General features: G+C 46.8%; 2 long non-coding RNA genes across 4 annotated transcripts; one reads left to right on the forward strand and one right to left on the reverse strand.

Moving 5' to 3' along the window:
• Positions 1 to 725: 725 nt before the first annotated feature.
• LOC111773866 (uncharacterized) lies at positions 726 to 27,147 on the reverse strand. 3 transcript variants are annotated; one of them, XR_011439561.1, is made up of 6 exons: positions 26,858 to 27,147; positions 21,630 to 21,771; positions 14,668 to 21,537; positions 13,433 to 13,941; positions 8,046 to 9,306; positions 726 to 3,404 (listed from the first exon to the last, which is right to left on the reverse strand). It is a non-coding gene; the product is annotated as an uncharacterized lncRNA (long non-coding RNA). The 3 variants fall into 3 exon arrangements; XR_011439560.1 differs by lacking the exon at positions 726 to 3,404 and having other exon boundaries at positions 6,578 to 9,306; XR_002808525.2 differs by lacking the exons at positions 726 to 3,404; positions 8,046 to 9,306 and having other exon boundaries at positions 12,196 to 13,941.
• LOC138924588 (uncharacterized) lies at positions 10,161 to 18,093 on the forward strand. Its single transcript, XR_011439562.1, has 3 exons — positions 10,161 to 10,340; positions 10,446 to 10,551; positions 17,275 to 18,093. It is a non-coding gene; the product is annotated as an uncharacterized lncRNA (long non-coding RNA).
• Positions 27,148 to 27,398: the final 251 nt, after the last annotated feature.

Below are 27,398 nucleotides of genomic sequence, written 5' to 3' on the forward strand. Positions count from 1 at the left end.
TTTCTTAGCTATCTAGTTTCTTTATTTGTAGAGTGAGGAATTTTTAACCATTAAGTGATTTAGAACTCAGAGTATGCAACAAAATCGCCTATGAGCGATTTTAAAATGTAGTTACCAGGGTCCTTCTCCAAACGAACTGAACCAAACTTGGGTTGAGCCCTGAAAGGTGGAATTTGGGACTTCCCCCCCGGACAGCTTGAAGTCAAACCTGTATTTTAAGAACCACTGAAAGTGCTGACTGCAAATTCCTTCCCAGCTCTCACCTAGTTTTATCTTTAGAAGATCTTTAAATATCTCTCTGTTGTGCAGCATTTACACCTCCACACTGGCAGCTAAATGCCTGCTGGCGTTGCATTACCAGATAGGGGAGCACCGTCTGAAATGGAGAATGATCAGGGATCTTTACGTGGGATGACAGGTCGAGACTCTCCACTGAGCAGAATGCACAGCCAACAAGAGCCTTCCATGTCAGGCCAGGCAATGAAGGCATCAATGACCAAGGCAATCCACGGCTTGCTCCCCCAGCACCATTTCAGGCACTTGGACCAGCACTACCAACCCAATGAGTCCTTGGTGCAAGGTCTCTCAACCAAAGAAATTCCAGTTCCAAAGACATTGCTGGGGGATGGGTTCCTTCCAAGTGAAAAGATGGAGTGTTGGGCCCAGGATGATGGGGGAAGCAAGATTAGGAATTTACAGGAATCGTTGGACAGGAAGTGAATTTCTTCAGACCGTGCACTTGGGGGTAGGAGCCAAGCTGGACTGGTTCTTGGATGGGGCAGAGAAGCTGCCAATATCATTCAGATTAAGTGTGCACAGAACACGTCATTTTAGAAAATGCTTGCGAAAGGAGATAACTTCAGACCAAAGTTCTATTCCTGAGTGTTCCACGAGTGTCCACGAACTTTGTACTGAAGAAGAAAATCAAATGTAATGAACCACACTCTCAACTACACACAAAAATATGTGGAAAATGTACTTCAAAGTAAGAGAAAATACGATAGTAAGTTACAATCCAAATTAGTACTAGATCGATTTTATTTTTCCCATTAACATTTTTTTCCTTCTCTGCTCCTGTATACTGAGTCTGCAAGAGTAAATGGCTCTCCTTTGATAGATCTGCCAAAATTGGCACATGGGATAGCGCAAAGATTAACAACCAGCATTGCCGTGAGGAAAATACAAGGATGTTATTGTAGAAATCCATCCACTGTTTTCCTCCTTCATTTATTTCCACACAGCCCCTTTCATCTTCCATGAACCCAAACAGCCAGTTGCAGCTCTGGAAATCTTCCCAGGGTGTATCGAATCGTGGATCTCCAATAAGCTTTGCCCGTTCCTAAAAGGGGACCACTAATTCACATCCAAGAACGGCAATCATGGCTTTGACACTCTTCACAGATAAAAATTACAGCCATTCCAGGGCTATTCCTAGGCATGGACTAGCATGACCCAAATCAGGGGACACGCTGTAGCAAAAAACTGGGAGCACACCTTGGAACCAATGCAAGAGGAGCAGAGACCACCACGAGCCAAGTCAGGGCAACAAGATCTATAGTCAGGAATTTGCCAGGCAGACAAAGGGACAGGAGTTGTGACCCAAGGTTGACCGTGGGAGGGACTGGCTTGATTGCAGAAGACAGCAGGACCGTCAACATCTCTAGGGTGTGGATTCTTTTGAGAAGACGGATGCATGTGTTCTCTTTGGCACTGCTGGGCATCTTGTGAGCTCCATGTGGGATCCCACCCTGGCCCGGCATCCATGATCAAGCTACCTCTTCCCTAGTGGGACGCAGGAGTAAGTCATCTCTTGTGCCCCTTCTGGAAGTTTCCCAATACCTACATCATACTCTCATTGTTTAATTTCCCTTTGAGTCTGTGCTATGAAGCTGTTTTGCGAGGTAAAAGCATCTGTTCTTTGTTATTATTTGAGATATGTCTTAATCTTCTTATTAGATTATAAAATCCTTGGAGGAAATTATTTTTATCTTATTCATCTTTTTATTATCAAAACTCCTACAAACTATGTACCTAGAAGCCACTGGCTGACTAAACACGCACAATTCCCTTGAGTGGAATCCAAGGACTTGAACTCAGATGCTATGAGTATGGTTTCAACTGATGGAAGAATTTTGAACTCCGATTCCAGCTGGTATGATCTTGAAGGACTCCAGATAAAATATTTCTTTGCTCCTTAAACAGGGGTACGGAGAGGGTCTGGCACATAGACAAAGTCACAGGGCAGTGTGCTACACCATCCTGGAGCATCCATTTTTGGCTTGTGCTCTACACGAAAGCCTTCTCTTTGTTATTGAACAGATAGGAATATGCTGTGCAGAAGACAAAAATCCCACAGATGGATTACATAAGACATGAGTCATCACCTGGGGTAGATTGTCATACACCTGTTTACCCTCCCTTGCCATTAAGATAATTCAGTGAAGCGTGTGATCCACAAAACATTAAAAAAAAAAAAAAAGAGCAGAAAGATGATCTTATTTTACATGATTTCTGGACTTGGGCCTCAACGGATAAGCACCCAGACTCCAGGGCAAATGAATCTGGATTTGAATCTCAACTTGGCCACTTTCAAGCTGTGTGACCTGGTAAAGTAGACAAGAGAAGCCTCAGTTTCTCTGTTAAGTGGGGATAAGTGGTTTGTTAGAGGCACTACATGAGATCATTCATTTACATGAATGAGATAATTCACACCGTGTTGTAAGTGATAATTCTTTAATAAACGTTAATTATTATTCTGTTATTATGACGAGGAAAGATGAGTACTTAGAAGGCTGAAAATGAAAAATTAGATGATACAAAGCAAGCACGCTAAAGAATCACAAGCTGCAGTTCACAGAAGGTCGTGCGAGAGCTCAGGAGAGCCCGGAGGAGCCAGCATGGGCAGAGGTGAGGGTGGGAGGCTGGTGGTCCAGCAGCGGGAATGTCACTGGACCCCAGGCCCCAGGAAGGCTGATGACATGGACCCCAGTCCCAGAGATGCTAGTGTGCACAAGTGACATTAAAATAAGACTTCTGCCCAATGAGGGTCCTGGAACCAAAGAGAAACCTGATTTGATAGAAAGAACACTTTATGGAAACGAGACACATGGCTTTCCCAGGGCTCAGACAACCAGAAGCCCAGAGAGAAATCTCTCAGAGACGATTAACTACACAAATCTCTGTAAAAGCCTTCCTTAGGCATGGCGGCTCCCCAACAGGAGGCCTTTAACAAATGTCATTGTTGACGGCATGGCCATCCTCGTGGTTAGAGGTCGAGGGCTGCTGCCCAGCTGGGCCCACCTCCATCCCTGAGTCTTGTGTTTTGGAACCAAACGGAGTCTAACTCCTCGATGGTCTGTGTTTGGTTTTTGCAGGAAACCAATTCTCTCACACTTTGTCACAACCTGCAAGGCAAGCACATTCTAAGAAGAAGGCAACACAAGCAACAAGACGGTCAAGGTACCGAGCTGATGTCCCGGCCCCCAAACAGCATCCCTTTCAGCCATAAGTCCTGGGGTAGAAGGAATCTTGTATGTAGGGGTGGGAGGTGGAGCCATGAGATCCCAGCTCTGAGGAGTGGCAAGCAGAGGCAGGCGTAGGGAGCCGGTGGGGGGGGCGGTTCTCATCCAACTCAGTAACTCTTTTCAATTAGGAGCCTTCCAAACTCAGGACTTCTTCAAGTTGCCTTCAGCTACGATGGTGCAATCGCTTCTTGAATGTTAAGCAAGTTTTGTTTTGAGCATACATTACATTAAGCAGGTGTTTTAAGCTATACTTGCTTTTTATTAACACTGGATATTTTTCTGGGCGTCAAGGGATTTCAGACTCTGTCCTGCCATCCCCATGGACCTGCTCTCGGGAAAGGAGACCCCAGGGGAGGGCCTACACTCACACCCGCTCAGCCCCAGGCCTCGCTCTGCACTGAACACTCTCACATATTGAGTTTTCTTATAAGATTCCCTGTAAATGGAGACTCTGCCACTAAGCACCAAAGGCACCAGTGGACATAACCATGCCCGTGTTGGGGATCAAGGCACCTGCATTGTCCCTGCTGTAAGTCGCCCACTCGGGTCACCCTGGCCTTCAGGGTCACTGGGCCTTTCCTCCCTCAGTCATCATCTAGGGACCTAAGAAACCACAGGTTCTGGGACGCACATGAAGCTTAGCAGAGGCTGGCACTCCTGATGCTTTTCTTGAAGGTTAAGGGCAAATCAAAGGGTCCTGGCTCCTCCCCCACCACCCTTCTCAGAACACTGATAACCAAACCCGCATCACGAGGATGCAATGCCGCCCGGTGGGAGAAGGCTGCTTATCGGGCCTCCACCCCGGGGCTCTCCGCACAAACAAAGAAGCTCTGTGGAAGGCTACTGACGTCATTTTTATCAAAACTTCAGGGTTGAAGATTTGGGAAACCAGCCAGCCTTTCACCCCCATCCTTCCCAAGCCCGGCTGTGGTCATCCAATGTGTGTGGACCACCACATTACAAAGTTCTGGAATTAAAGGACTCCAGTGATGAGGGAGACCCCCTCACCGGGGTCTTCACCGTCCCAAACACTGGACAACAGCTGAGGAGGGGACAAGACCCAGAGGTTTTCTATCAATGCTGTATGGTATAGAAGACAAACCCCACATCCTAAGAGGGCCTCAGGAAGCCCTGCTCTTCCCTCTTGGGTCTCACAGCTCCCTTTGCTCAGGGAAGTGAAGGAGCCCAGGCACGAGGGGCAAATTTGTGACAGAGCATGGATAACCCCACTCTGGAAATCCAGAGCTCGTTGAGTCTTTCTTGCTCCAGCTTCCAGGCCAAAGCTTGACCTTTGACAAGTCCCTCAGCTGTGGCCACGTCCAGGAAATGGGTGTGAGTGAATGAGCGCCTGCCTGTCTGGGCAAACATTGCCCCAGGTGAGTTTTGTTCCCATGTTTTAAATCCTGCAGAATGGATGGTCTCCTCAAGGCAGCCGACTCTTCTGGAGCTGAGGAAACCAATATTAGTTAGTGTTTTTGCTTGGAACAGAAAAAACAATGGCTGCCGTGCCCACCATCTGGAATTGGCTGGTCAGTGTGTGCTGACGTATTCTCTGTAATGGGATTATGTTCTTGTCATCAATGCAGAGGGCGCCGAGCTGACTCCTTAGGACGTAGGTGTTTGTGAGGAAGCAAGACTGAGCAAACCAAGCTTGTAAGGAGGAGCCTAGGAGAAGCATTGGTTCTAATAATTGGGGATAATTTGGTCCTCCAGGATATGACCTGGAGAATCCATGAAGATTCTCTTGGTTACAACTAACAGAAATTCAGTCCATCCTAGTTGGAGTAAAAAGGGAAATACACGAGAATACAATTGAGTTGTCTCATCTAAGGAAATAAACATGGGCTTCAGGAACAATTGCAGCCAGGGAATTGACTGCCCACAGGACTCCACGCTCCATCGTGTCTCCACTGTGCTCTGAGCATCGGCTCCCTTTCCTCTCAGCACAGATGTGCTTCCTCTGTATGGCAGAGAGCATGGCTGCCAACCGCGCCTGAGATTCATATCTCGTGGCTTCCTCCACCAAATAGCAGCCCATCCTTTCCCATGTCCATTTCAAACCATTCCTGGAGGAAAGCCCCGTTGAGCAGGCTTGGGTCAGGCCCATCCCTGGACCAAACAGTCGAGGCCAAGAGTAAAGTCCTCATTCAGAAGGGAGACCCACCACAGGAGAAGGGATGTCGCCTGGGCAGACCAAAAAGGAGGGGTCCCAGCCCCTGGGCTCAGCCTTTCCACGCTAAAGCAGGAATTGGCAAACTGGGGCCCCTTGGCAAAATCTGGCTGACTGCCTGTTTTTATAAATAAAGTTTTATTAGAACACAGCCACACACCACTGCTGTCATGCTACGACGGTAGAATTGAGTAGACCTTATGGCCAGCAAAGCCTGAAATACTAGCATCTGACCCTTAACAGAAAAAGTTTGTTGGCCCTTGTGCTAAAGGTTAAGACATCCCAGAAGGGTCCTCAGGGCTGGACCAAGCTCATAAAGAGACATCCTCCTGTCTCAAGGCTTATGCTGTTTAGAAGCATCCCATGAAATAATAAAAAGGACACTTTGTGACATGGGGCTGAATTTAGTAGAATCCTACAGTATGTAGCTTTTTCAGATTGGCTTTTTTCACTTAGTAATAGGCATTTAGGTTTCCTCTATGTCTTTTCATGGCTTGACAGCTCATTTCTTTCTAGTGCTGAGTAATATTCCATCGTGTGAATGTACCACAGTTTATTGATTCACACACTTACTGAAGGACAACTTGGTTGCTTCCAAGTTTGGGCAATTATGAATGAAGCTGCTATAAACAAGCGTGTGCAGGTTTTTGTGTGGACATAAGTTTTCAACTCCTTTGGGTAAATACCCAGGAGCACTATGGCTGGATCATATGGTAACAGTATGTTTAGTTTTATAAGAAACCGTCAGACTGTCTTCCAAAGTGGCTGTACCATTCTACATTCCTAGCAGCAATGTGTGAGAGTTCCTGTTGCTCCACGTCAGTACCAGCATTTGGTGTTGTCAGTGTTCCAGATTTTGGCCATTCTGGTAAGTGTGTAGTGGTTCTGTGTCATTTTTTTTTATTGAGATATAATCAACATATAACATGATATTAGTTTCAGGTGTGCGACATAATAATTCTGTATTAGTATATATTGTGAAATGATCACCACAATAAGTCTAGTTAACAGACACCACCACCCATAGTTACAAATCTTTTTCCCTGTGATGAGGACTTTCAAGATTTACTCTCTTAACAACTTTGAAATACACAATATGGTATTATTAACTATAGTCGCCACATTGTACGTTGCATCCCCGTGACTTATTTATTTTGTAACTGCAAGTTTGTACCTTTTGATCACCCTTACCCATTCTGCCCATTCCCCTCAACCCCCAACCCCCTGCAATCATCAATTTGTTCACTATATCTATGAGTTTGGTTTTTCCTTTGTTTGTTTTTTAGATTCCACATATAAGTGAGATTTTTTTTTCCTTTGCAGAACTGTACTATTTAACTTGTGCTGTCATGTGCTGGGGGTCCCCCTGTGGGAGCCCCCACCCCCTAGAGGATCTCTGCGGACCCTGGGACTAGATGAAATGAGCAGAGACAGCTCTTCCCCACCTTGTGCGTACATGTTCACCAGGCAGCCTGTCTGCAAGAGTGTTCTGGTCAGCTTGAAGTCTTTCAGCGGAACTATTAAAAAGGCATTCACCGGTCCTTGATGGGGCTCAGATATGTTGGTAAGGACTGGGGAATCTACACCCAAGGTGATGTGAGCAGGCCTCCCCTAACACATTGCTCATGCCCACATCCTGGAGTTAGAGGAAAAGCAATGCTCCTGCTTGATCCCAAGTCCAGTATTAAGCCCCTTGGCCTCTCAGAGAGAAATCAAGGATGGAGGGACTGCTGCCTCAAGCCTCCTGTCCCTCCGCATCTCCCTATCCACCCCCCTTTCCCCAGTTCACACAAGAAGAGGTAGGTGAAATGAACGAACAGTCCCCTGGGCTACAGCCCTAAAGTCAGGAAGTTAAAGGTCAAGCAGAGGGTATGGATTTTCTCTTTGGGAGATTTTCTTTGCAGTTTGGCTGGATTCCCAGACCACCACCTCTCCTTGGCTTTTCTAAGCTCGCTTTGTCTTCTTCTCCTCATGGGGCTGAGGTTAGAAGTTCACGGGTGAGCTTCCCCGACATTTGGGTGGCCTGGGACGAACACCAGGAACAACTACATCTCAGCCTCAGGGTAAAATGGTTTCTCTGGCCTAATCTTTCAGGCCAAGGTTGGTTCACCACGTGATCCAACCTTTGCCAGCTCTGAAGACCATGCTGGAGCTTAGCGCGTGAGATCAGAGCTGCAGCTGGGATACACCGATCCCCCAGGAGATTGTCCTCTGAGCATGTACCTCCCTCGCAGACCTCAGGGGAAGGGGAGATGGGCTGAGGGGGAATTAGGATTCTTCCGGGTCCACTGGCCTGCTATTATCTCATTATCTCACCTCTTTCCCCAGATATACCCACCCTGATGCCCTACCTCAGAGAAGAATGCTTCATCCACAGCCCGGAATAGAGGCGATCACTGACCCCAACTTGCTGTCCACTTCTTTCTGAGCACGAGGACAAGGGAGCCATCCCAGGAAGGTCCTGTCCTAAGGGTGCTCTCTGCTAGCAAGATATTGTCACAAAAAGAGCTGCAGAATTGGGGATTTCTTTTGAGTGAGACCAAAATACATTTCAAGCTCATTTTCTGAGGCCGTAAGACCCTTTTTGAGAAGACTTGTAGAAGCTGTCCAAGTCATGGAGTTTATCTAACCCAGATTCCGGGATTGTTGACTGTCCACTCATCACCATTCTTAGCAAAACTCCCAAGGACAAAAAAACAAGCCAGATAAACACTGCTAGGAAGCAAACCAAATATGCCGTACCACACAAGGCAGCATTCATGCCCACCACACGTCAGGCGGGATGCATAGAGACCATCACCCCATGGTTCCCTGGGAGATTTGACAACCTCAGAGTGACACCCCCACTTAGAATACAGCAGGGCCCACTGAAGTTTCCACGTGATCCCACTGGGAGACCTGGATGTGCTTTGGAACACGTCCTCCCAGAGGTGAGGTTCCAACATCTGGACCACTTGAGAGAAGAAGGAAGAACCCTGCTTTCTAAAACCTCCTGGCACTGACCATTCATTATTTCATCACGAGGCCGGGTTGTAGGTAAATCCTTTCCTTATTTATCTTTCCTCCTAACAAAGAGTGCCAGAACTAGAAGTTTCTTTCATTAATCGAAGTGGGTAAAAATCCAGCGTCCCTTCGGTGAGAAATAGCTTCAGGACAATGAAACAGAGATTGACTTCCTTCAATTCCTTGTGGCAGGATGACTGCTGAGCCTCCATCAGTCCTCAAAACAGGGACAAGTGACACCTATTACTTTCCTGATAGAGTTTTGATTTGTGTCCACATGGCTGAAAACTAGGTAAATGATAGCAAGGCTGCCTTCCAGGTCCCAAAGAAAATAAGACTAAATAATGGCACGGTTCAATCTCCTTCAGATAGACTGAGAAAAAGGATGGAGTTATCCAAACAAAGAAGGACAACAGGAGTTTAGAAATTATTCCACCTGTTGCAGTGGTCCTCCTTTTAGTGGTCGGCCCCTTCTGAAGCTGTATTTGCTCATCTCTGAGGTTGAGCGGGGATGAAAGCTGGGGGAGGGGCGCTGGACCCTCAAGCTAAAGCTCCTTGTTTTCCAGGGCTATTTGCTGTGTTTTCTTCCTGGACCAGTACCAGACACACCTGTTTGAAAGAGAAGACAGAGACTGTTTAATAAACAGAATAAGTAGATTTTCTTCCCGCTGTTCTGAATGGATTGCTTATTCTTACAAGCAGAGACACGCTGCTCTTGCTTGCTTTCTAAACAAATGCCACCCACTTGTTTCTAAATCTGACTGCACATTGAAAACACCTGGGGGGCTTGCGAGAAATACAAATTCCCAGACTCCACTCCCTCTCCCCCCTCCCCCCGAGATTCTGATCCAGTTGGTCTGCCTGGGGCCCAGGAATCTGAATGTTGAGCAAGCATATCTGGTGACGCAGAGTGCTAGACTCCAGGGACAGCATGGTGACCCCACTACACCATAGCGAGCATTGGCATGCTAGAGTAGAAAAAAGGAACCCGGAGATCTCTAACTCAGCCTCCTCATTTTGCAGAGAAATGACACTGAATAGGAGCGATGAGAAAGACCTACTTTGATCAGGCTGCGATGCTGCGAATGCTCAGCGTCTGCATAGAATTGATTGCCTCTCACTGAATTTGGAATTAAGAATAGGGTTCTGGAAAGGGTTGGGAACAAATATCCTTACAAGAAAAAAAAAAGGTTTATTAGGAGTCATCTGTACAGAAAGAAGCCTTTGTTCAGGAAAGATGGCTTTGAGAAAGCAAATATTAGTGAAAGATGCTCTGTCAGAGGAAGGCCCGGGGCGAATCCGGCCTGGAGCACAAGGCCCGCTCTTTGTCCGGCCATCTGCAGCCTGCGTCTGAATGCCCCTTGAAGAAGCAGGGGCCCCAATGGCTGATGGCTTTTGGACTTCAAATAAAAGAGAAACAAAGCGATTCTTAAACAAAAGAACTGCTGTCTGAAAGCAATTCTTAAAGAGAAAGAGCCCTATTGATGTGTGTGCTGCCCAAATGGAGCTTAATTAGGCCACACATGCTAATGCGCTAGGGAGAGACCCCCAAATCCAATTCCCTTCTTTATTTCTAGACCGAACAGGAAAGCTGGGTCACTGAAGTCTGCCTTGGGAGCTCTACCTGGACCGTCAGATCTTAGGTCGATTAGGGTGCCCTTGGAGTTACCCCTAATGACATGTAAACTCATAAGTGAACGGCTTTGGGTGGTCTGTGCCCACCCTTCACCCCAATTATTGAACCACAGGCTCCAGAAGTAGAAGAGACCTTTCTGGGCACCTCATCCGTGGGTCTGCCGGGCAGCGATGAGCACACTGTGGGCTCAGCATGGACCAACACAGTCCTAGCTAAAGGTGAGTATAATTGTTTCCATACTTCTGGGCCTTTCCAGTTCTGTTCCACTGAAATCTCACCATGAAACAGGGGTCCCTTGAAGAATATTCTTAAATGAAGTGAAGTAGGACAGAGCGGGGCCTCCCTGGGCACTTGCCCCGCAGTTGGAATAATTTGTAGACTGACTGAGATCCTTTGAGGTCACCTCTTTAAACATTTAAAAATGTCTGCAGTGCTCTTATCCATGAATTTCTAACCATGTGGCTCATGATATAGAGCTGACAAAATTCAGGTTCCTTGATCTATCCTCAAGTAGTTAGTGACAGAGCTGGACAGCACCTAAATGTCCCAACACCCACTCCTTGCACATCAGTGTGCAGCCTTGAAGTCGCATCTTCTGTTGATGTTAATTTCAGAGTTGTTAGATCTTGCCTGAGTAAACAGTGGCATCTCATCTTCCTTATGTTTGTAAGGAATCTTCTGGAAGATTCTGGCACACCACTGTAGCAAACACACCTTCATGTGACCCCCCCAATGAGTCAAGCCTTTGTGTAACCTCCTCCCCTTGAGTGTGGGATGAACCTGTGACTTGCTTCTAACCAACAGAACAGGCAAAAGGTGATGGCTGTCCCTCCCATTACGTTATCCCATTTTGTTCTATGGGATAGTCACTCCCGTGATTATGCTACACTTATGAGACTCCCTCATAGGTACCTGGAGTAAAAGATTCTCCTGCTGGTCTAAAGAAGTCAGCTGCCACGCTGTGAGAGGGCCACATGGCAAAGAACTGGAGCCAGCCTTCCGATGTTTATAGTAACTGCAGCTAACAGCTGGCTAGAAAACAGGACTTCAGTCCTACAGCCACAAGGACTGAGTCCTGCCAACAACCATGAGAGCTTGGCACCCCAAGCTCCTGAGAGGATCACAGTTTAGTTAACATCTGACTGCAGCCTTGCAACACCCTGAGCAGAGGACCTGATTAAGTAGTGCTCAGAGTCTTGCCCTACAGAAACTGTGAGAGAATACATGTGCAGTGGATTCTCGTTATTTGCAGTAGTTATGTTTTGTTTTTGTTTTTGTGCTGAGGAAGATTTGCCTTGAGCTAACATCCATGCCAGTCTTCCTCTATTTTTTAGTATGTGGGCCGCCAGCACAGCACGGCCACTAGCAGGCAGTGTAGGTCTGTGCCGGGAAACCAAACCCAGGCCACCAAAGCAGAGCACGCTGAACTTAACCACAAGGCCACGAAGGTTGGCCCTGCAGTAGTTGTGTTTTATGAAGTCACCATGAGAAATGTATTAGTGCTGTGCTCCCGGGGAAAGACAGGGTCAGGTTCCTGTGAGTCTCTGGTCACAAGATTTTTGTCAACCAACCAATACATAATTTTGCTTTATGTTTGTTTCTGTTTGAAGACACCTTATTTAATATATATGTTGATTCATTAACACGGAATCCACAGCCAGCAGAACTCTAACTTATGCCTGAACGAAGCTTCTCTAACACACATATTTCTTCCATAAGGTACGCCACAGCCTTCTTGTGCTTAGAAGCACTAGACAGCACTTCAGCATGATGCCTGGGGGTCACCTAAAACAGTGAAATCACCCCCAAAAAGCACAAAAATGCAAAAACTGTGGCACTGAATAGACCACATCAAGGGCTCTTGTCTATGATGTGAAAGCGGAAAACAGAAAGCAGAGCCTCACCTTGTCCAACCCCAGCTGGGAGTGTGCACACTGGGTGACGTGAATTTTTTGCTACTCTGCACAAGTCTGCAAATGATGATGAAAGCACTGCAAGTATTGAGTTTTTGAGGATTCTCAATAAATTTTATTTGCTCTATCTCAAGATATTAGCAGGTGCAGAATCTGCAAAGAATGAGGGTAGACTATAGATTTGAAGCTGCTACGTTCGTGGTAATTTGTTATGCAGCAATAGCTAACTACTGCAGTCTTTAACTCCAGTGACTCCTGAGAATATGTTCTTCCAGATGGACATTTCCAGAACTTCTCAGCATTAGCAAAGTATGAGGAGTTGAGAGACTTCGCTGCACTTCATTATGATATGGTCTCTGTAGCCGGCTTGACTCATTCACTCAGCCTGGCTTAAACAGTAGGTCAAATCTCTTCTATCCTTAAAGTCAAACGGCTCAAGCCTTCTTATTCTATAAGAACATTTATTTTCCTTTTCCAAGGATCCCACCGCCTTTCCCTAATGGGTCAAAGAATCTAAGAGCTCATTCACCATCCGTGCCCCAGTCCATGCCCCAGTCAAGCTCACCAGGGTGGAGAGAAAATCAGGAACGCTGTCCTGTTCTCTTGCCAGGCCAGCCCTCAGCTGCTCTTGCTGTGGTCATTGCCCTGCTCTGTGGCTCCAAAACCCTTGGCTTACTGGCCACCAGCCCCTTTCCTTCATTCCTTACCATATGTGTGCAATAAACCAGATTTATACCTCAATAGACTCAAGTAAGGCCTCCTCTCCCACGTCTGGTCCCCTAGCGCAGACACACCTGCCACTGGACATGGCCTGGAATACCTAGAAGGCCAGACATGCCCCGACTTTGTTCTTCACAACTGCAGCTCTTGGCCCCCGGATGCCACACGCCTACAGCCCAGCTTCAGCTCTCTCTCCAGTAACCCAGCTGGTTGGGTTGACCCACATTCATAAAGCTTCTCCCAAGGATGGTACAGAGGAACAAGGAGGCAGTGTCTGAAGTGCTTTCCATTCCCAGTTCAACTTTGTGTCAGCGACTCCTGTGCAACTCTCCGTATATGCACCCCCCTCACCCTCCTCACTTGCCCCTTCTTCAAACCCAGGCTGCCCTCAAAAGACAGAAAAAATCCCACCCACTTACATATAGTCCAAATATTATGAAAAAGGACCTTTGAGCGGGACACAAACCTTCTTACATCAGACTGCACTGCTAGCCGCAGCACAGGACTTAGAAAGACGAAGAGGACAACGTTGCCTTTATAAAAGAGGAAGAAAAATCGGATTGCCACACATAATTAGCAGTGTCTCTCCATCCCAAGGGCTTAGAAAGCCTTAGCTGTTTCCCCATGTTGCTAGGTTAATAATCATCTTCTGCTTCAATGCAGCAAAATAGGAGGAGAATTAATGATCCGTTTCATGGTAAGCGCTCACTGCGTCCCAGCGCAGGCTTACAGAGTGGCCTCAAAAAGTCAATTGCACAGACCTGCTCTACGCTTGCAGAATGGAGGGATGATCTAATGAAACCATAATTTCCCCTTCTTTGAAGCCTCTGCACAAAATATATAGTTTTCCACTTCAATTGACTTCCCCAGGGTTTCATATTGGTGGTGAAAGAGTGTCTTCTTGATCATTATCAATTAATGCCATGTTCCCAGATCACTGAGCATTAGCGATGCTCCCATCCCATTTGCAGAAAGCTGTAAAAAGTTAAATTTGGAGAATGAGGGACAATACATTAAAAGCAGTTTAAAGCATGTTAGCACATTCGCCTAAAAATAACGAAGATAATTGTAATAATTTATAACATAATTCTGCTTAAGATTTCATTATGCTGTGACTTTGAGATTCCCTTTTCCAGAATTTATAACCGAAATGAATCTTAAAACAATAAAAGGAATCAGAGAATAAAAGCAGAAGATCCTTCATATAAAAAAAATATATACCCACGGGATCCTTCAGGAAAAAAAAAAAAAAAAAGAATAGGACAAATTCAGGCACCAGTGATTACTCTCCACTTGATCATAAACGCATTTGCGTCACTTAAACCACATCACCTGCTTATAATATTCCACTGGGCTTCCTGCTCCAGCATTCTTTCTCCTTCCATGGATGAAGTGATTTGGCTTTATTCTCATTTGACTTCTTTATCCTAGACTTCTCCTTGATGGCTACATTCCAAACTAATATTTAGAACTGTCATCCAATGTCATTCGAAAAGTCTTCTGAAGCACTCATGGAAATCAAAAGGGATAAAGTAGCATTTTCCAAAATATGTCAGCAGTATTCCTATTTATACTTCACCTTTTCCCAAAAAGTATTTGGGATATCTCACTATTAGACATATAATAAAATACGATTTTAAGTAAGGGAAAAAACAGTGAGAATAATGGAAAACAAGGATTGACAAGTAAAAGTCTACGCACCTGTTTTGGTCAACTAGTGCCACAGAAGAACAGTGCCAAAGTCTCAGTGGCATACATGTGTGAACAACTTCCTTGCTCAGTTCATGGATCAGCTAGGGGTAGCTCTCACTTCAGACTCGGGGCTCTGCTCCACGTTTCTCTAATCCTTCTTCGGGGACTCAGGGCCAGTTAGGGCATATTCTTCTCATTGTGATGACAGAGGCACAGGGAGGCAAATGGAAACGCACGACGCTTCTTAAGGCCTAAGCTCAGAAATGATAAGTATCACTTTCACTTTCCAATCTTGCATAAGTTCTTCTCTTGGGTGAACTCTAAACCAAAACTGCACAGGGAAAGGGATTCTGGGAAATGTAGTTCCCTGCCTTAGATGCATATGGCAGTGGTGGTGGTGGTGGTAGCGATGGTGGTGATGATGGTGGTGGTATTGGTGGTGAGCACGGTAGTAAGGGTGCTGTTGGTGATGGAAATAGTGGTAACAAACTGACAACAGATAATCTGGCACAATATGCAAAACGTTCAATTCCTGAGCACTTTCTGGAGACGGGCTGAAAATTTACCTTTGCAATTTTTAGAAATCAACGTGAAGGGGAAACATGATCAGTTACATGACCAAAGAGGCTGTAAGATACAGCTTAGGGTGGAGTCATCTGTAATTCATCGTGGAGTGAGCCCTTTCATCGATGTTTTATATCCTTCATCAGGTTCATCTGATGTTTATATCCCTCATCAGTTTTGAGTCACTCCTATATTTTATCAAATAATTCCACTGTTCTCTCTGCTCTTTCTTTCTATGACCTATGACAAAAGGTCTCACCATTTCACTCATATTTTCCATCTCTATCTTTGGGAGAGCTCTCCCTGACTTTACTTTTACTTTTTTTTAATCTCTAAAAGCTGTTCCTGTGTTGCAATTTTTTCTTTTTCATATCATCTTGTTCTTGGTTTATGAACTCAAAATTTTAAATTTCTCTATTTATTGGAGTTTTGTTCTTAGTTTTTCTTTTGTATCCCAAATTATCCTGTTTCTTCTGGGATCTATTTTTCCTGTTCCTGCGTCTAGGCCTTTCTCACTTGAGGGTCTAGCTCTTCTCATTTGCCTGGTGATCCTCGATTTTCTGTTTGAGTTTGAGAAAAAAGGCTGGGTATCTGGTGTTTGTTCTCTGCTGTGGATCTATATGGTCATTGCGTGTTCAATTATTTTAGGAATCAGGCTGTAGGATTTTTGCCTGGCATAGCTAGCTACAGGCTGCCTATTCTATGGGTGGGGAGAGGGATGGTAAGTGGAGTGCTTGTCACCTCTGGGAACTTCAATAACCCCGCTGCATTCCCCCTTAATCTGTTCTAGGGAGTGACTTTTCCCACATATTTCATCAATACACTGCCATCTGACTAGCAGCGTCTGCACTCTCCATTAAAAAATCCATAACTTCTCTGACTATTTGCCAACTTCCTCGTATATTCAGACTCCCTCTCTATTAATGGCATTAAATGGACTAAAAATTAACATAGCTTTATAGTATTTTAACATTTGGAAAACCACTTCCCCTCATAATACTTCCATTTCCAAACATTTAAATTTATTCTCATCACTTTTTTCTTCCAAATGAACTTCAGAATTATTTGGGGAAGTTTCTCTAAAAACATTATAGAGGTTTTGTTTGGACTTATTTTAATCGTGTAAATTGGAAAGTTTTATCATACCAAGCAGTTTTATCATCCAGGCCATATTAGGTAACATATTGTTATTACACATTTCTTAGTAAGTGTAATAATAATATTTATGTTAATAATTATTATGTTTTCTGAATGGTTATAGGGTATAAAAAGACTTGATTTTTATTTATTACTTTCATATTCAGCCGCTGAATTCTATCAACAACCCACGTATTATTTTGATTGATATTCTGGGTGTTTACATATAATCACACTGGCTGGAAATAACATGCTTGTCTTCTTCACGTCCTTGTGTATTCTTTATTTCTGTCTCATATCTGGAGCCTCCAAAATAACATTGTAATATAATGGCAGTAATTTCTCATTTCTAATTTACTTTTCTGTGGTCTCTTCATTTATTCCTTGATTACACTTGGCAGAGGGGTTTGTCATCTTTGTAATTGAATTGCTTTTTGTTTCATTTATTAATCCCACCATTTTCTAACTTATTCCTTTTTGCTTTATCTATTTTATGTTCTTTCTAATTCCCTCTATTGAATGATTATCTATAGATTTCTTTTCTTATTTTACATGGTAATAAAGGAATTTAGGGTTAAACATTGACCTCTCCTGATAACTCTGACAGCCATAGATACATAGTGTCGTCCTTTCTACGATTTTCTAAGCAATCTGAAACAATATTTGGTGGCTTGTCATTCGAGCGTGTTTTTTGCTTATTTGTAATATCCAAGTAATTGGCTTATTCTTTCTAATTGTCTATTATAAAATTTGAACTTCAGAAGATGGCATCGGCAATGAATAATTTTTGCTTTGGAGGAGTTTATAAAGCCAAATTTATGCAGTTTCGTGAACGTTCCATGGACCCTTGAAAATAAGTCGTCCCATCAGTGTGAGCCTGATCATTATTAAGTCTTATTATTATTATTGCAATAGGTTGAACGATGGCCCTGAAGGACATCTGGGTCCTAACGCCTGGAATTTGACAGTGTTACTTTATACGACAAGAGATTTTGCATATGTGATTAAGGTAAGGATCGTGAGATGGGGAGATTATCCTGAATTACCCAGGTATGCCTTAAGTATCATCACAGGTATCCTTGTAAGAGGGAGGCAGAGAGGGATTTGACACAGAAAAGGAAGGCAATGAATGTGACAACGGAAGCAGGATGCTGCGCTGCTGGCTTTGAAGATGGAGGAAGGGACCACAAGCCAGGAATGCAGCTCCAGGGCTGGAAAAGGCCCAGTCACAGATTCTCCCTGGAGCCTCTGGGTAGAGCGCGGTTCTGCTGACACCTTGACTTCAGCCCGGGGAAACTGATTACAGACTCCGAGCTCCAGGACTGTAAGAGAGTGAAAGCATGTTCTTTTAAACCATCAATTTTGTGGTAGCTGTGACGGCAGCCATAGGCAACTAGTACAATCATGTAAATTTACTTCCTTTGCATTGTTTCATTTTTAAAAATTGGCACCTGAGCTGACATCTGTTGCCAATCATTTTTTTCTTCTTCTTCTCCCCAAAGCCCCCCAGTACATAGTTGTATATTCTAGTTGTAGGTCCTTCTGCTTGTGCTGTGCAAGATGCCGCCTCAGCGTGGCTTGATGAGTGGTGCCACGTCCGCGCCAAGGATCCCAACCAGCAAAACTCTGGGCCACCGAAACAGAGCGCGCGAACTTTTAACCACTCGGCCATGGGGCCGGCCCCTGCATTGTTTCTTGATCTATCATAGAGGAGAATTAAAACTTCTGCCCAATGATTGCGTTTTTGCTCATTTCTTCTTGACCTTTACAGCACACATTTATAAATACCTATACTGTGTTTATTAGCACATGAAGGCTAACAACTGCTTTCAGGATTATTACTTTTCCTAACGTAACATGACTCATCGCAACATTAAGGCTTTGTGAAGCGATGTCTATTTTTTCTTCATTTTTAAATTATCATCCTTTCTTTCTGCTTGTGGGGGCCTGCCTCTCTTTCTTTGCCCAGGCCTTTATTTTAAACTATGGAAGAGCTCTCCTTCGTGTCTGTCTCTTGTATCACATAGTTCCACTTTTGTTCCCCATCACAAGACTTCGCTTTGATGTGGTAAAATTTAAACTCTCCGCGTTTATCATATAACCACAAAGTTTAACCCTCCGTCTCTCATCCTTGTTCTGCTTTCTGCTTTCTTGCAGCTTCCTTTTTCATTTTGTTATGTGCACTGTGGTATTTTTTTAAATTATACCAGTAGACGCTTTTAATTCTTTCAAATATCTATTTAAATGTATAATTCTTTAATGATCTAAGCTAAGAATAAAGCAATTACTTTGGCCCCCTCTTACACAAGACTTAAAATTTATTACACTTGATCTTTTCCTCAGCTCTCAATTCTTTCCTAGTCTTTGTTAAATTAATTTTGCATTATCCACCTAGATTGATATTATATTACCATTGCTATTTTTAGTAATTCAAATTAAAAACTGTTTGGGTTTTTTCTCTTTTGTGGCCATTTTTACATGACACATTTTTTCATTCAACAAATACCTTTTGAGGAGTGACTCCTGGCTGGGCTCTGAGCTGAGGACGGCGATATGACAGTGGTGAGAACCCGCGAGCCTCTGCCTGGTCTCAGGGTCCATGGGGTTGACTGGTCTTCAGATTCCACCAGTTTCAATTCTCACGCCGCCCGGTGTTCCAGCCTCACTGCTCCCTCTGACCCCTGTGCTCGTGGGCGTGCTCTTCCCCGCATGCAGTCTCCTTCCTCCCAGCTCTTCTTCAGCCTGAGTCCTCCTCAGTTCAGGCTTCAGACTAGATTTTACTTTCTCCAAGAAGCTGTCTTCCCTCACCAGGACAGCGTGTCATCTTGTCATCATGCCACCATGCCACCAAACCACCGTACCACTACATCACCCTGCCACCACATCACCATGCCACCATGTCACCACTTCATCATACCACCACGCCACCATACCACCACATCACCATGCCACCGTATCACCATATTACTACATCACCATGCCACCACATCACCATGCCACCACAACACCATGCCACCACACCACCATACCACCACATCACCATGCTACCACATCACCACATCACCATGCCACCACATCACCATGCCACCACACCACCATGCCACCATGCCACCACATCACCAGGCCACCACACCACCATGCGACCACATCACCATACTACCACGTCGCTACATCACCATGCCACTATGTCACCTGTCCTACTGGTAGGCGTTTGCCTATTTATTTCTCTGTCCCTCGGGGCTGTGGGGGCTTCACAGGGGCATGGACCTCTTTGGTTTTGTTCAAAATTTTACTTATTAGGGCAGTGCCTGGAAACGTGTAGCCATTCATTAAATGTTTATTAACCAACAGAGTGAATAAAGCGTTCTTTTTAAAAAAATAATTGTTGATACTGATTGTTTTTATTTTGGCTGGAATAGCCCTTTAATTATTTCAGGAAGAGGAGGTGAGCGGTAGCGTTTGAGCCCCAGTGTAACCTTGTGTTATAAGACACTGACAAGGTACAAAATTCTTTGCTCTCGGTTTTTGATCACTTACAACTATAAATTTTGAAGCACTGTCTTTTGGCTCTTGGTGCTGACAAAGAAATGTCTGATCCCAGAGTAATTTGTGTTTCTTCTTACATAAACTGCTTCCTTTTTCTCCTTTAAATATAGAGAGAGATTTTTATCTTTTTCCTTAAACAAAAAACTCACCATGTCTATTCTTGGTCTGCTTTCATTAATTTTGCCAGGTATACTGTGAGCTCTTTCCCTTGTGGCTTGAACCCTTGTTCCATCCAGAGACGTCTCCATCAGCTACAACCTCCCTAGACTTGCCCGTGTCTCCGGGGCTGGGGTCCAGCCAAAGAGACCATGGCCTGTTATCTTCACTCCTCTGCTCCCAGCCATGCTCAAGACTGGCTGAAGAAATAGAGAAATCATAAAGGTGGACGGGAGTGGGAACATCACTGATTGCCTCAAAAACTAGGTCTCCTCTAGTGAGGGGATGTCTGCTCTCTTTTCTGCTAAATGTGGACTCAAGCAAAGATCAGCCGAGAGGTCCAAGTCTTTCGTGTCTCCACCAGGACCCACCTTGCTGTTCTCATGCAGACGATACACTGGGTGTGGGCCTCCATGTCGTTCCTCACTCAAACCAAATCCCTCTAAAATATACAATATTTTCCCCAAACTCCAGGTCCAGTGGGCTTAAGTTTCAAAGCTGTTGGACGCTTTTATTTTCAATATATCTTAATGGGAAGTGGCAGAGGACATATCAGGTCTGGTCAGGTAGCTCTACATAAACCATGAGATCTGCGTCCTCGTTTTTCCGGGAGGAAGAGGATGCTGGAGGGGGGCTCCATCAAATCCCAAGGCTGTGGCAGCACCAGGATGAGACCGGCACCTCCTGACTTAGCCCAGCACTGACATGGAGAGCCTCACACGTGTCTCTCAGCCACCCTCGTGTCCCCTTCATCCCGGTCTCCTGTCTGGTTACATCCTGTTTCTCTTGGTCGGTGTCTCTTTATCTCTTGGCTTCTGTGGTCCGGAGTTAGGAGGGGGTTTTGCCCAGGGGCATGGTAGTGTTTGGTCTCTGGGGCCTGAGCCCACACACAGCATGCTGACGAGCCCCAAGTCCCGGAGCAGGTGCTCCGTGTCCCTGGGCACCTGCAGGCGGAATGTGAGAGGAGAGAGGCGTGTTTGTAAGGGCTGAGTGAACAAAGGACGCCAGTTAAGCAGCCTTCAGGCTCTGAGGCGGCTTCTGGACGTCTAGAAGGTTCTCTGGGCTGGGGTTGTACACAAGACCAGTGAGAGCCTGGGTGGGTTGAAGGGAAAAATGAAGCATCCATCGCAGTGTCCACAAGGAGAGAGATTGTCCTGTCCCCTGGCCACAGTCAGATGGGCAGCCACCCTTTGTGCCCACAGTTCATAAAGCACAGCGCCCCGGCGTATTTCCTCAGGAAAAAAAATGAAGACCCGTCACCTCCAGCCGTCTTTGGGTTGAAATGAAACGCAAACCTGAATTCTTTGCATCTTGGCATCTGGACAGGAGAATGGCTGGTCGTGAGCTGCGACATCTCCATCGTGCAGCGTGCAGCTGCAGACCCCGCACACAGCCTTATGGTCATGCCAAGCAGTTTGGCCATTAACCAGCCGTGCAAGCTCAGGCAGGTTACCTAACCTGTCTCGGTTCCTGCTTCTGAAAAGTAAAGATAATGGAGCCTACGTCATGGGATTACCGGAGGACTAGATAAGATAACAAACACAAGGTATTTGACACAGAAAGTGTACCTGAAAGCAGGATGGCTCCCTGTCCCCTTCCTTCAGAACCAGGCTGAGCCCCTGCTCACACAACAAAGGCCGACTGGCTTTAGAGATCAAGTAGGTCAGCCGCAGCTGCTCTTCACGTTTCTAAACCTTTTGCACAGGAAACCTGAGATGAGAGAACGTTTGAATTGGCTCATGCAAAGAACAATATTTGCTTGAGGTTAGCTCCTGCGTTATGAATTTTTAACCTCACATAAATCAAACTGTAAAAATGGACAAAGGCTGAATTTCCTGTGCCAGGACCAAAATAGAAGCCACCTCTGTCTCTGAAACAATTCCGATTATGTTTCCATAACCAAATCATGCTGAGATGAATAGCTGGAATATTTATATTTAGATCCTAAAGTATAATGTAAAATAAATGGAAATAGTCTATCTTCTCGGTCTTGACGCTGTGCCGCTGTTTCCATTTGCAAAGACCAGGCTGTGGAGAGGCCACTGTGGCCTGAGGCAGAATGTTGCTTCTCCATGCTCGTTCTTTTCCCCACAGCTGTTGTCACCAAGTCCTCACCACTAAATGTTTAATAGAAAGCCCCCAGGGGAACCGGTCTATAGCAAGATTTACAGAAGCTTTGTACTGAGAAATATACACACTTTCTAAGATCCATGAGATCGAATCTTATATCTGCAGAGGGCAATATTTTAATTAAACAATGATTTCCATTAATTCAAAAAACGAATCTTTAGCAACTCCTATGAGATATGAACCTAGAATATAAAACAACAGATACAAAAACCACCAAGAGATTTATCTTCTTTCAATCTAGTGGGAAAGGAAGATAGGAGAGCACCCAAAATACTGGAAGGCAGAAAGAAGCGTGGCCTTGAGAGAGTTACAAGCAGGTGCGAGAGACTTGTAGAAGCAGGAAAGACGTCACCACAAAAGGTGGAGTTGGCTGACCTTTAAAGGATGATAAAGGTTTTAATAGGAAAACTGAAGCTGTAGAAGCCAAGAGAACTGTGGCTCGGCTGATGTGAAACCAGCAACAGGGTGTGGGGTGGAAGTCCGTGACATGAGGCTGGAAAAATAAACTGGAGGCAAATCCAGAAGCAGCTAGATTCCAGGCTCAAGCCAGAGCCTTACAGGAAACTGGAGGCTTTTAAAGGCGTTTAACAAGAAGGTTGATAGATGTCAGTGGTGTGAAGATTCATTCATTCATTCATTCATTCATTTAACAAATGTACTGAAATCCTTGAAGAGAGGTAAACTGGTGGTTAGCAAAACTGATAGGGCCCTGGCCCTGGCGACCTTATAGTCCTGTGGGGTGATGAGCATTCACAAATAAACTCATAAATACCTGTATCGTTACAGGTAGAAGTGAGCATCAGAGAAGGGACAGAGTGGTGTCCAAGGGTCTCAGGGAGCCCTGACTTATCCTGGAGGTGGGGGAGGGAGGGTGGGCGTCGTGAGGAACTGACACTGACATTAGGTCCTTAGGGATCAGTGGAAGATGGAGAACAGGCTGTGGGTAGGGGTAGGGCCGCAGCGCTGGCTGGGAGCCTTCCACGTACAGAAAGACTAGGAGGGAAGAGCCCCAGTGAAGAGGCTGGAATTTTCAAGAAATCAAAAGAAAAGAGAATGGCATGCAGTGACTCTGGAGGGATGGGGGCGTCTGGGGGTTCATTCAGCGTTTTAAGTGAGAAGTGCAATGGGAAGCCACTAACATGTCTGGCTGGTAGGGTCTGGTTTGTTCTAGAAGGCACGGGGCTGCTGTGCGGATCTGAGGGGGACAAGTTTGAAAGCCAGTGTCATGGTCCAAAAGGGATGTATGGGTGGTCCTCGTGGACCGGGAGAAAAGAGGACAACTTGGGACCTACTTCAGAGGCAGAACTGGAGGAAGAAAGACAACAAATAACTGTGGAATCATAGTGAGGGAGGTGAGGAAGAAAGAGCGGAGGGGAGGGGTTGGAGAGAGATGCGGTGGGGGTTCTGCTCTCTGCAGGCCTCTCTATTATCTGGATAAGGCCCTCCTGTAGGATGACAGTTCGGCAGAAATGGGGAGGAAGTGAGGGAGTGAGCCACAAAGGCAAATGGAGGAAAAGCATTCCTGAAAGAAGGAACAGCAGATGCAAAGCGGAACACACCTGGAAAAGGAAAAGCATGAGGCCAGTAAGGCTGGAATATAGAGACTGAGGGCGACCACAGTGGGAGACGTCAGACACGCAGCTGTGGACAGACCACAAGGCAGGTGATGGGGCTACGGACATTCCAGAAAGCAGGACAGCTGACACATGAAGGCAGGGACTCCACAAGGGCCACGACACCATAGCCAAGCTTTGTCTACAGCATGGGACCCCTGGCCGGCTCCCCAGAGCCTTTGTGACACTGACTCTGCCTGGTCAGCAGATGCCTGGTGCGAGAGCTCATGCTACATGGAACGTCGGAGAAGGCCGCCACGGGAACCAGGCCAGACATGTGGAGGACCCCTACAGTAGCTGTGAATAACTGTGGGCCCCTTAGGAATAACTGTGGGGCGCCCCAATGTCATTTGCTCATTCAGCGTCCAGCCTGGCTCCCGGAGTAGCGCCCTTTGGCTTACTGACCTGGCTGGCGTATTTTCCCTGGCTCACTCCTCATATTCCTTTAGGTAATTAAAAGTAATTACCCACCGACTCTCATCCCATAACCCTGGGTCAGAAACACCCGCCTGATGTGCTCCCAGGCCCCACGCCCCACCCTAAGCGGCTATGCAAGTCTCGCTCTGGCACCACTCACTCCCCCTCAGTTCACACCTGCAGGTCAGAGACCACGTCATAGGACAGCAGGTGAGAGTGACCTTGCTGGGGGGGTGGGGGGGGACTTGAAACAAAGTGAAAACAGACATCTAGTGGGCTCCCTGACCATAAACAATCTTGGCCTCAGTTTCCTCATTTCAAGGGTTGAGCATAAGCCCGTATCATAGGATAAATATGTGGATTAAAAGATAACTGTTGGCACACGTAAGACACACAGAGCAGTGCCTGATACAGACTATTGGAGCAAATGTGTTAGGTGATAATTATTTTTATTATCATCGCCATCCTCGTCACACCTGGAAAGTCAGAAAATTAGACCTGTGACTAGAATGTCATAGAAGTCTGGGAACTCCATAGTGTTCCTCCCGGGGGGGCATGAGGACAATGCCCTAACAATTCCAAGGGCCAGGGAGGGAAGCGGGAAGGAGAGCAGAGGGGGTGAGCGTATCTGAGTCCACTCTGGAAGGGCCCCCCAGCGCATAGGTGAGTGATGCTCTCAAGAAGTGTTGTGATGGAAAGGGAAAGAGATGGGGTGCAGTTGGAGGGTGAAGCATTGTCACGGGAGAGATTCGTGGGCATCTTTTAGAGGCTCGATGTATCCCTCAGAGTTGCCTCAGGAAAAATGAAACCGGTGCAGAGTTTTCAAACAGAGAGAATGCAATGCAGAGACTTTGTGACAGAGGTGAGGGACCAGAGAGCGGCTGGTGATTCACCCAGGAGTGGGCACAGCGGGCAGCCACTGCCTCCCTAGGCTGGAGGGATAACCAGCAGGGGTGACGCTGCCAGAACCCCGTGGGGAGGGAGCTGAGTCTGGTCGGGGGAGCAGAGCCAGGTGTAGGGAGCTGAGCAGGGCAGGGAGAGTTGAGCGGGGTGTGGGCAGCTGCCACCAGAGATCCAGCAGCAAGCAGAGTGGGGCGCAGACCCCAGCATCCCCTCTCCCCTTGATGTCCTCTAATCTTCCTCCAGGGTCTCCAAGGGGCCAACCCTGCCCAGTAGCTGGAGGACTAGGGAACCTGGGCATGGGGTCCCTGTGACCCAGAGAAAGATGATCTGAGAGCTGGGACCAAGAATAGACAGCATCACGGGGGGCTATGGGAATGCTGGGGACCAAGCAGAGGGAGGGGAGAAGCAGAGACCAGGGTGGCCGTGGGAAAGGGGAAATGGAGGACATGGGGTCCGAGGTGTGGACACAGGGCTGGGGGAAGGAGAAGAGAAAATGACGTCATTCTGAGGAGACGGGGACTTGGAGCTCACGTCCCCCTGGTAGGTAGAGGACAGCTCGACGGGTGCAGTGGGGACAGAGAGCGGCTGCCCTGGGGGCCCGAGCCACCTCTGTGAGGGCTCACCTGGGACCCAGCAGGGACATGATGGGGAGCAGACCCAGAGACGGGGACACTGGCTGGCTCTGGGAGTCCACCCATGTGAGCCCAACTTGGGGGTCGCACCACCTACCTCACAGACTGAGAAACTGAGGCCAGAGAAGAATGCTCACCAACCCAAAGGGGCAGGGGCAGGACTCTGATGATGCTGAAGCCCAGGTCCCTTCTGCGGACACTTTGTCCCCTGTGGCAGGAAGTGAGGGGGTCTGGGAAGGAGGCCCTGGTGAGTCTCGAGTGGAACGATCACCCTGGAGTCTCCGTCACCACCCGCAGCCAAGCCCAGGTTTGCCTGGGCGCCACCTCCTACCCTCACTCCCCACCCCTGCTCTGTGACCACCCCCAGCCCCCCTCCTGTGCACACTCACACAAGCACTTCCACACCTAAATCACCCTCACTCGCTCACACGTGCACACACGCATGCACCCCACCCTCAGCTACCCTCAAACACACTCTCATGCGCATCCACAAACACACACACTCACACATGAACGCCCACACTCAGATACCTTCAAACATACTCTCACATGCACACTCACGTACACCCACAAACACACACCCTCACATGTGCACACTCACGTGAACCTCACACACTCAGATACCTTCAAACATATACCCACAAACACCCACACGTGCACACTCACGTGAACCTCACACACTCAGATACTCTCAAGCACACTTACATGCACCCACACACTCTGACACCCTCAAATACACACTCAGGTACACTCACACTCTTGCACACACATACTCTTGCACACTTACACCTTCACACATTCATACTCACATGTGCTTCCATCCCTTGCACACTTGCTTCCATGCTCACCCACTTGCCTGATGCCCTTGCACACTCTTCCATGTGCTCACACACTTTCAGTGACACTTCTTGCACGCTCACACATCCTCTCACACACACTCACACCAACAGCACAGCTGTCCATCCACCTGCAGGCAGAGCCATCCTCGCACAGCCCTCGCTGTGGGAAGCCCTCCATTCTTCAGGGCTCTCCGGAGGAAGCCTTCACTGATCCCCACAATTAGGTCACTCTCACAGTAGAAGCCCTTGGAGGGCCACATACCTCTTCTGTAAGCCCTTGTCCCCTTTGTTTGTGGGATTCCTGGACAAGCTTCTGACTTGCCCCTTTGAGCTGAGGTGCCAGGCAGTCGGGCAGGCCCCCCATCTGATGTCACTCCCCTCCCCATTTTATGCCCAACGCCCAGCACCTGGCTCTTGATAAACACATGATGGAGGAATGAACGGATGGATGGATGAATGAAGCCCAACAAGGCTGGGAGGGAGAGAAAGCCCCAGAGCCAGAAGAGAAAGATAACACATAAACTTGGGGGCCGTGGGCGAGAGGCAGTGGGAGGTGTGTGAAGCGGTGGTGAAATGTTTATTATCTGAAGAGCTGGCTGGAGAGTCCTCCCAGGGAGAGGCTGGTCTTTGTTCAGGATCCGCTCTAAGTGGGTGGGGGGGTGGGGGCAGCCACGTCCCCTGAGGGCTGCCTGTGGGCTGGTGCTCTGCTTCAGAGGAGGGGAAGTTGCCCCAGCTGAGGGGGGGAGAGCAAGGAGGAAACAGTGGGAAGGAAGAGAAAGGAGGAGAGGGAGGGGGTAGCAGGG

The sequence above is a fragment of the Equus caballus genome, chromosome 6, assembly GCF_041296265.1.
Source record: "Equus caballus isolate H_3958 breed thoroughbred chromosome 6, TB-T2T, whole genome shotgun sequence".
Taxonomy (NCBI): Eukaryota; Metazoa; Chordata; class Mammalia; order Perissodactyla; family Equidae; genus Equus; species Equus caballus.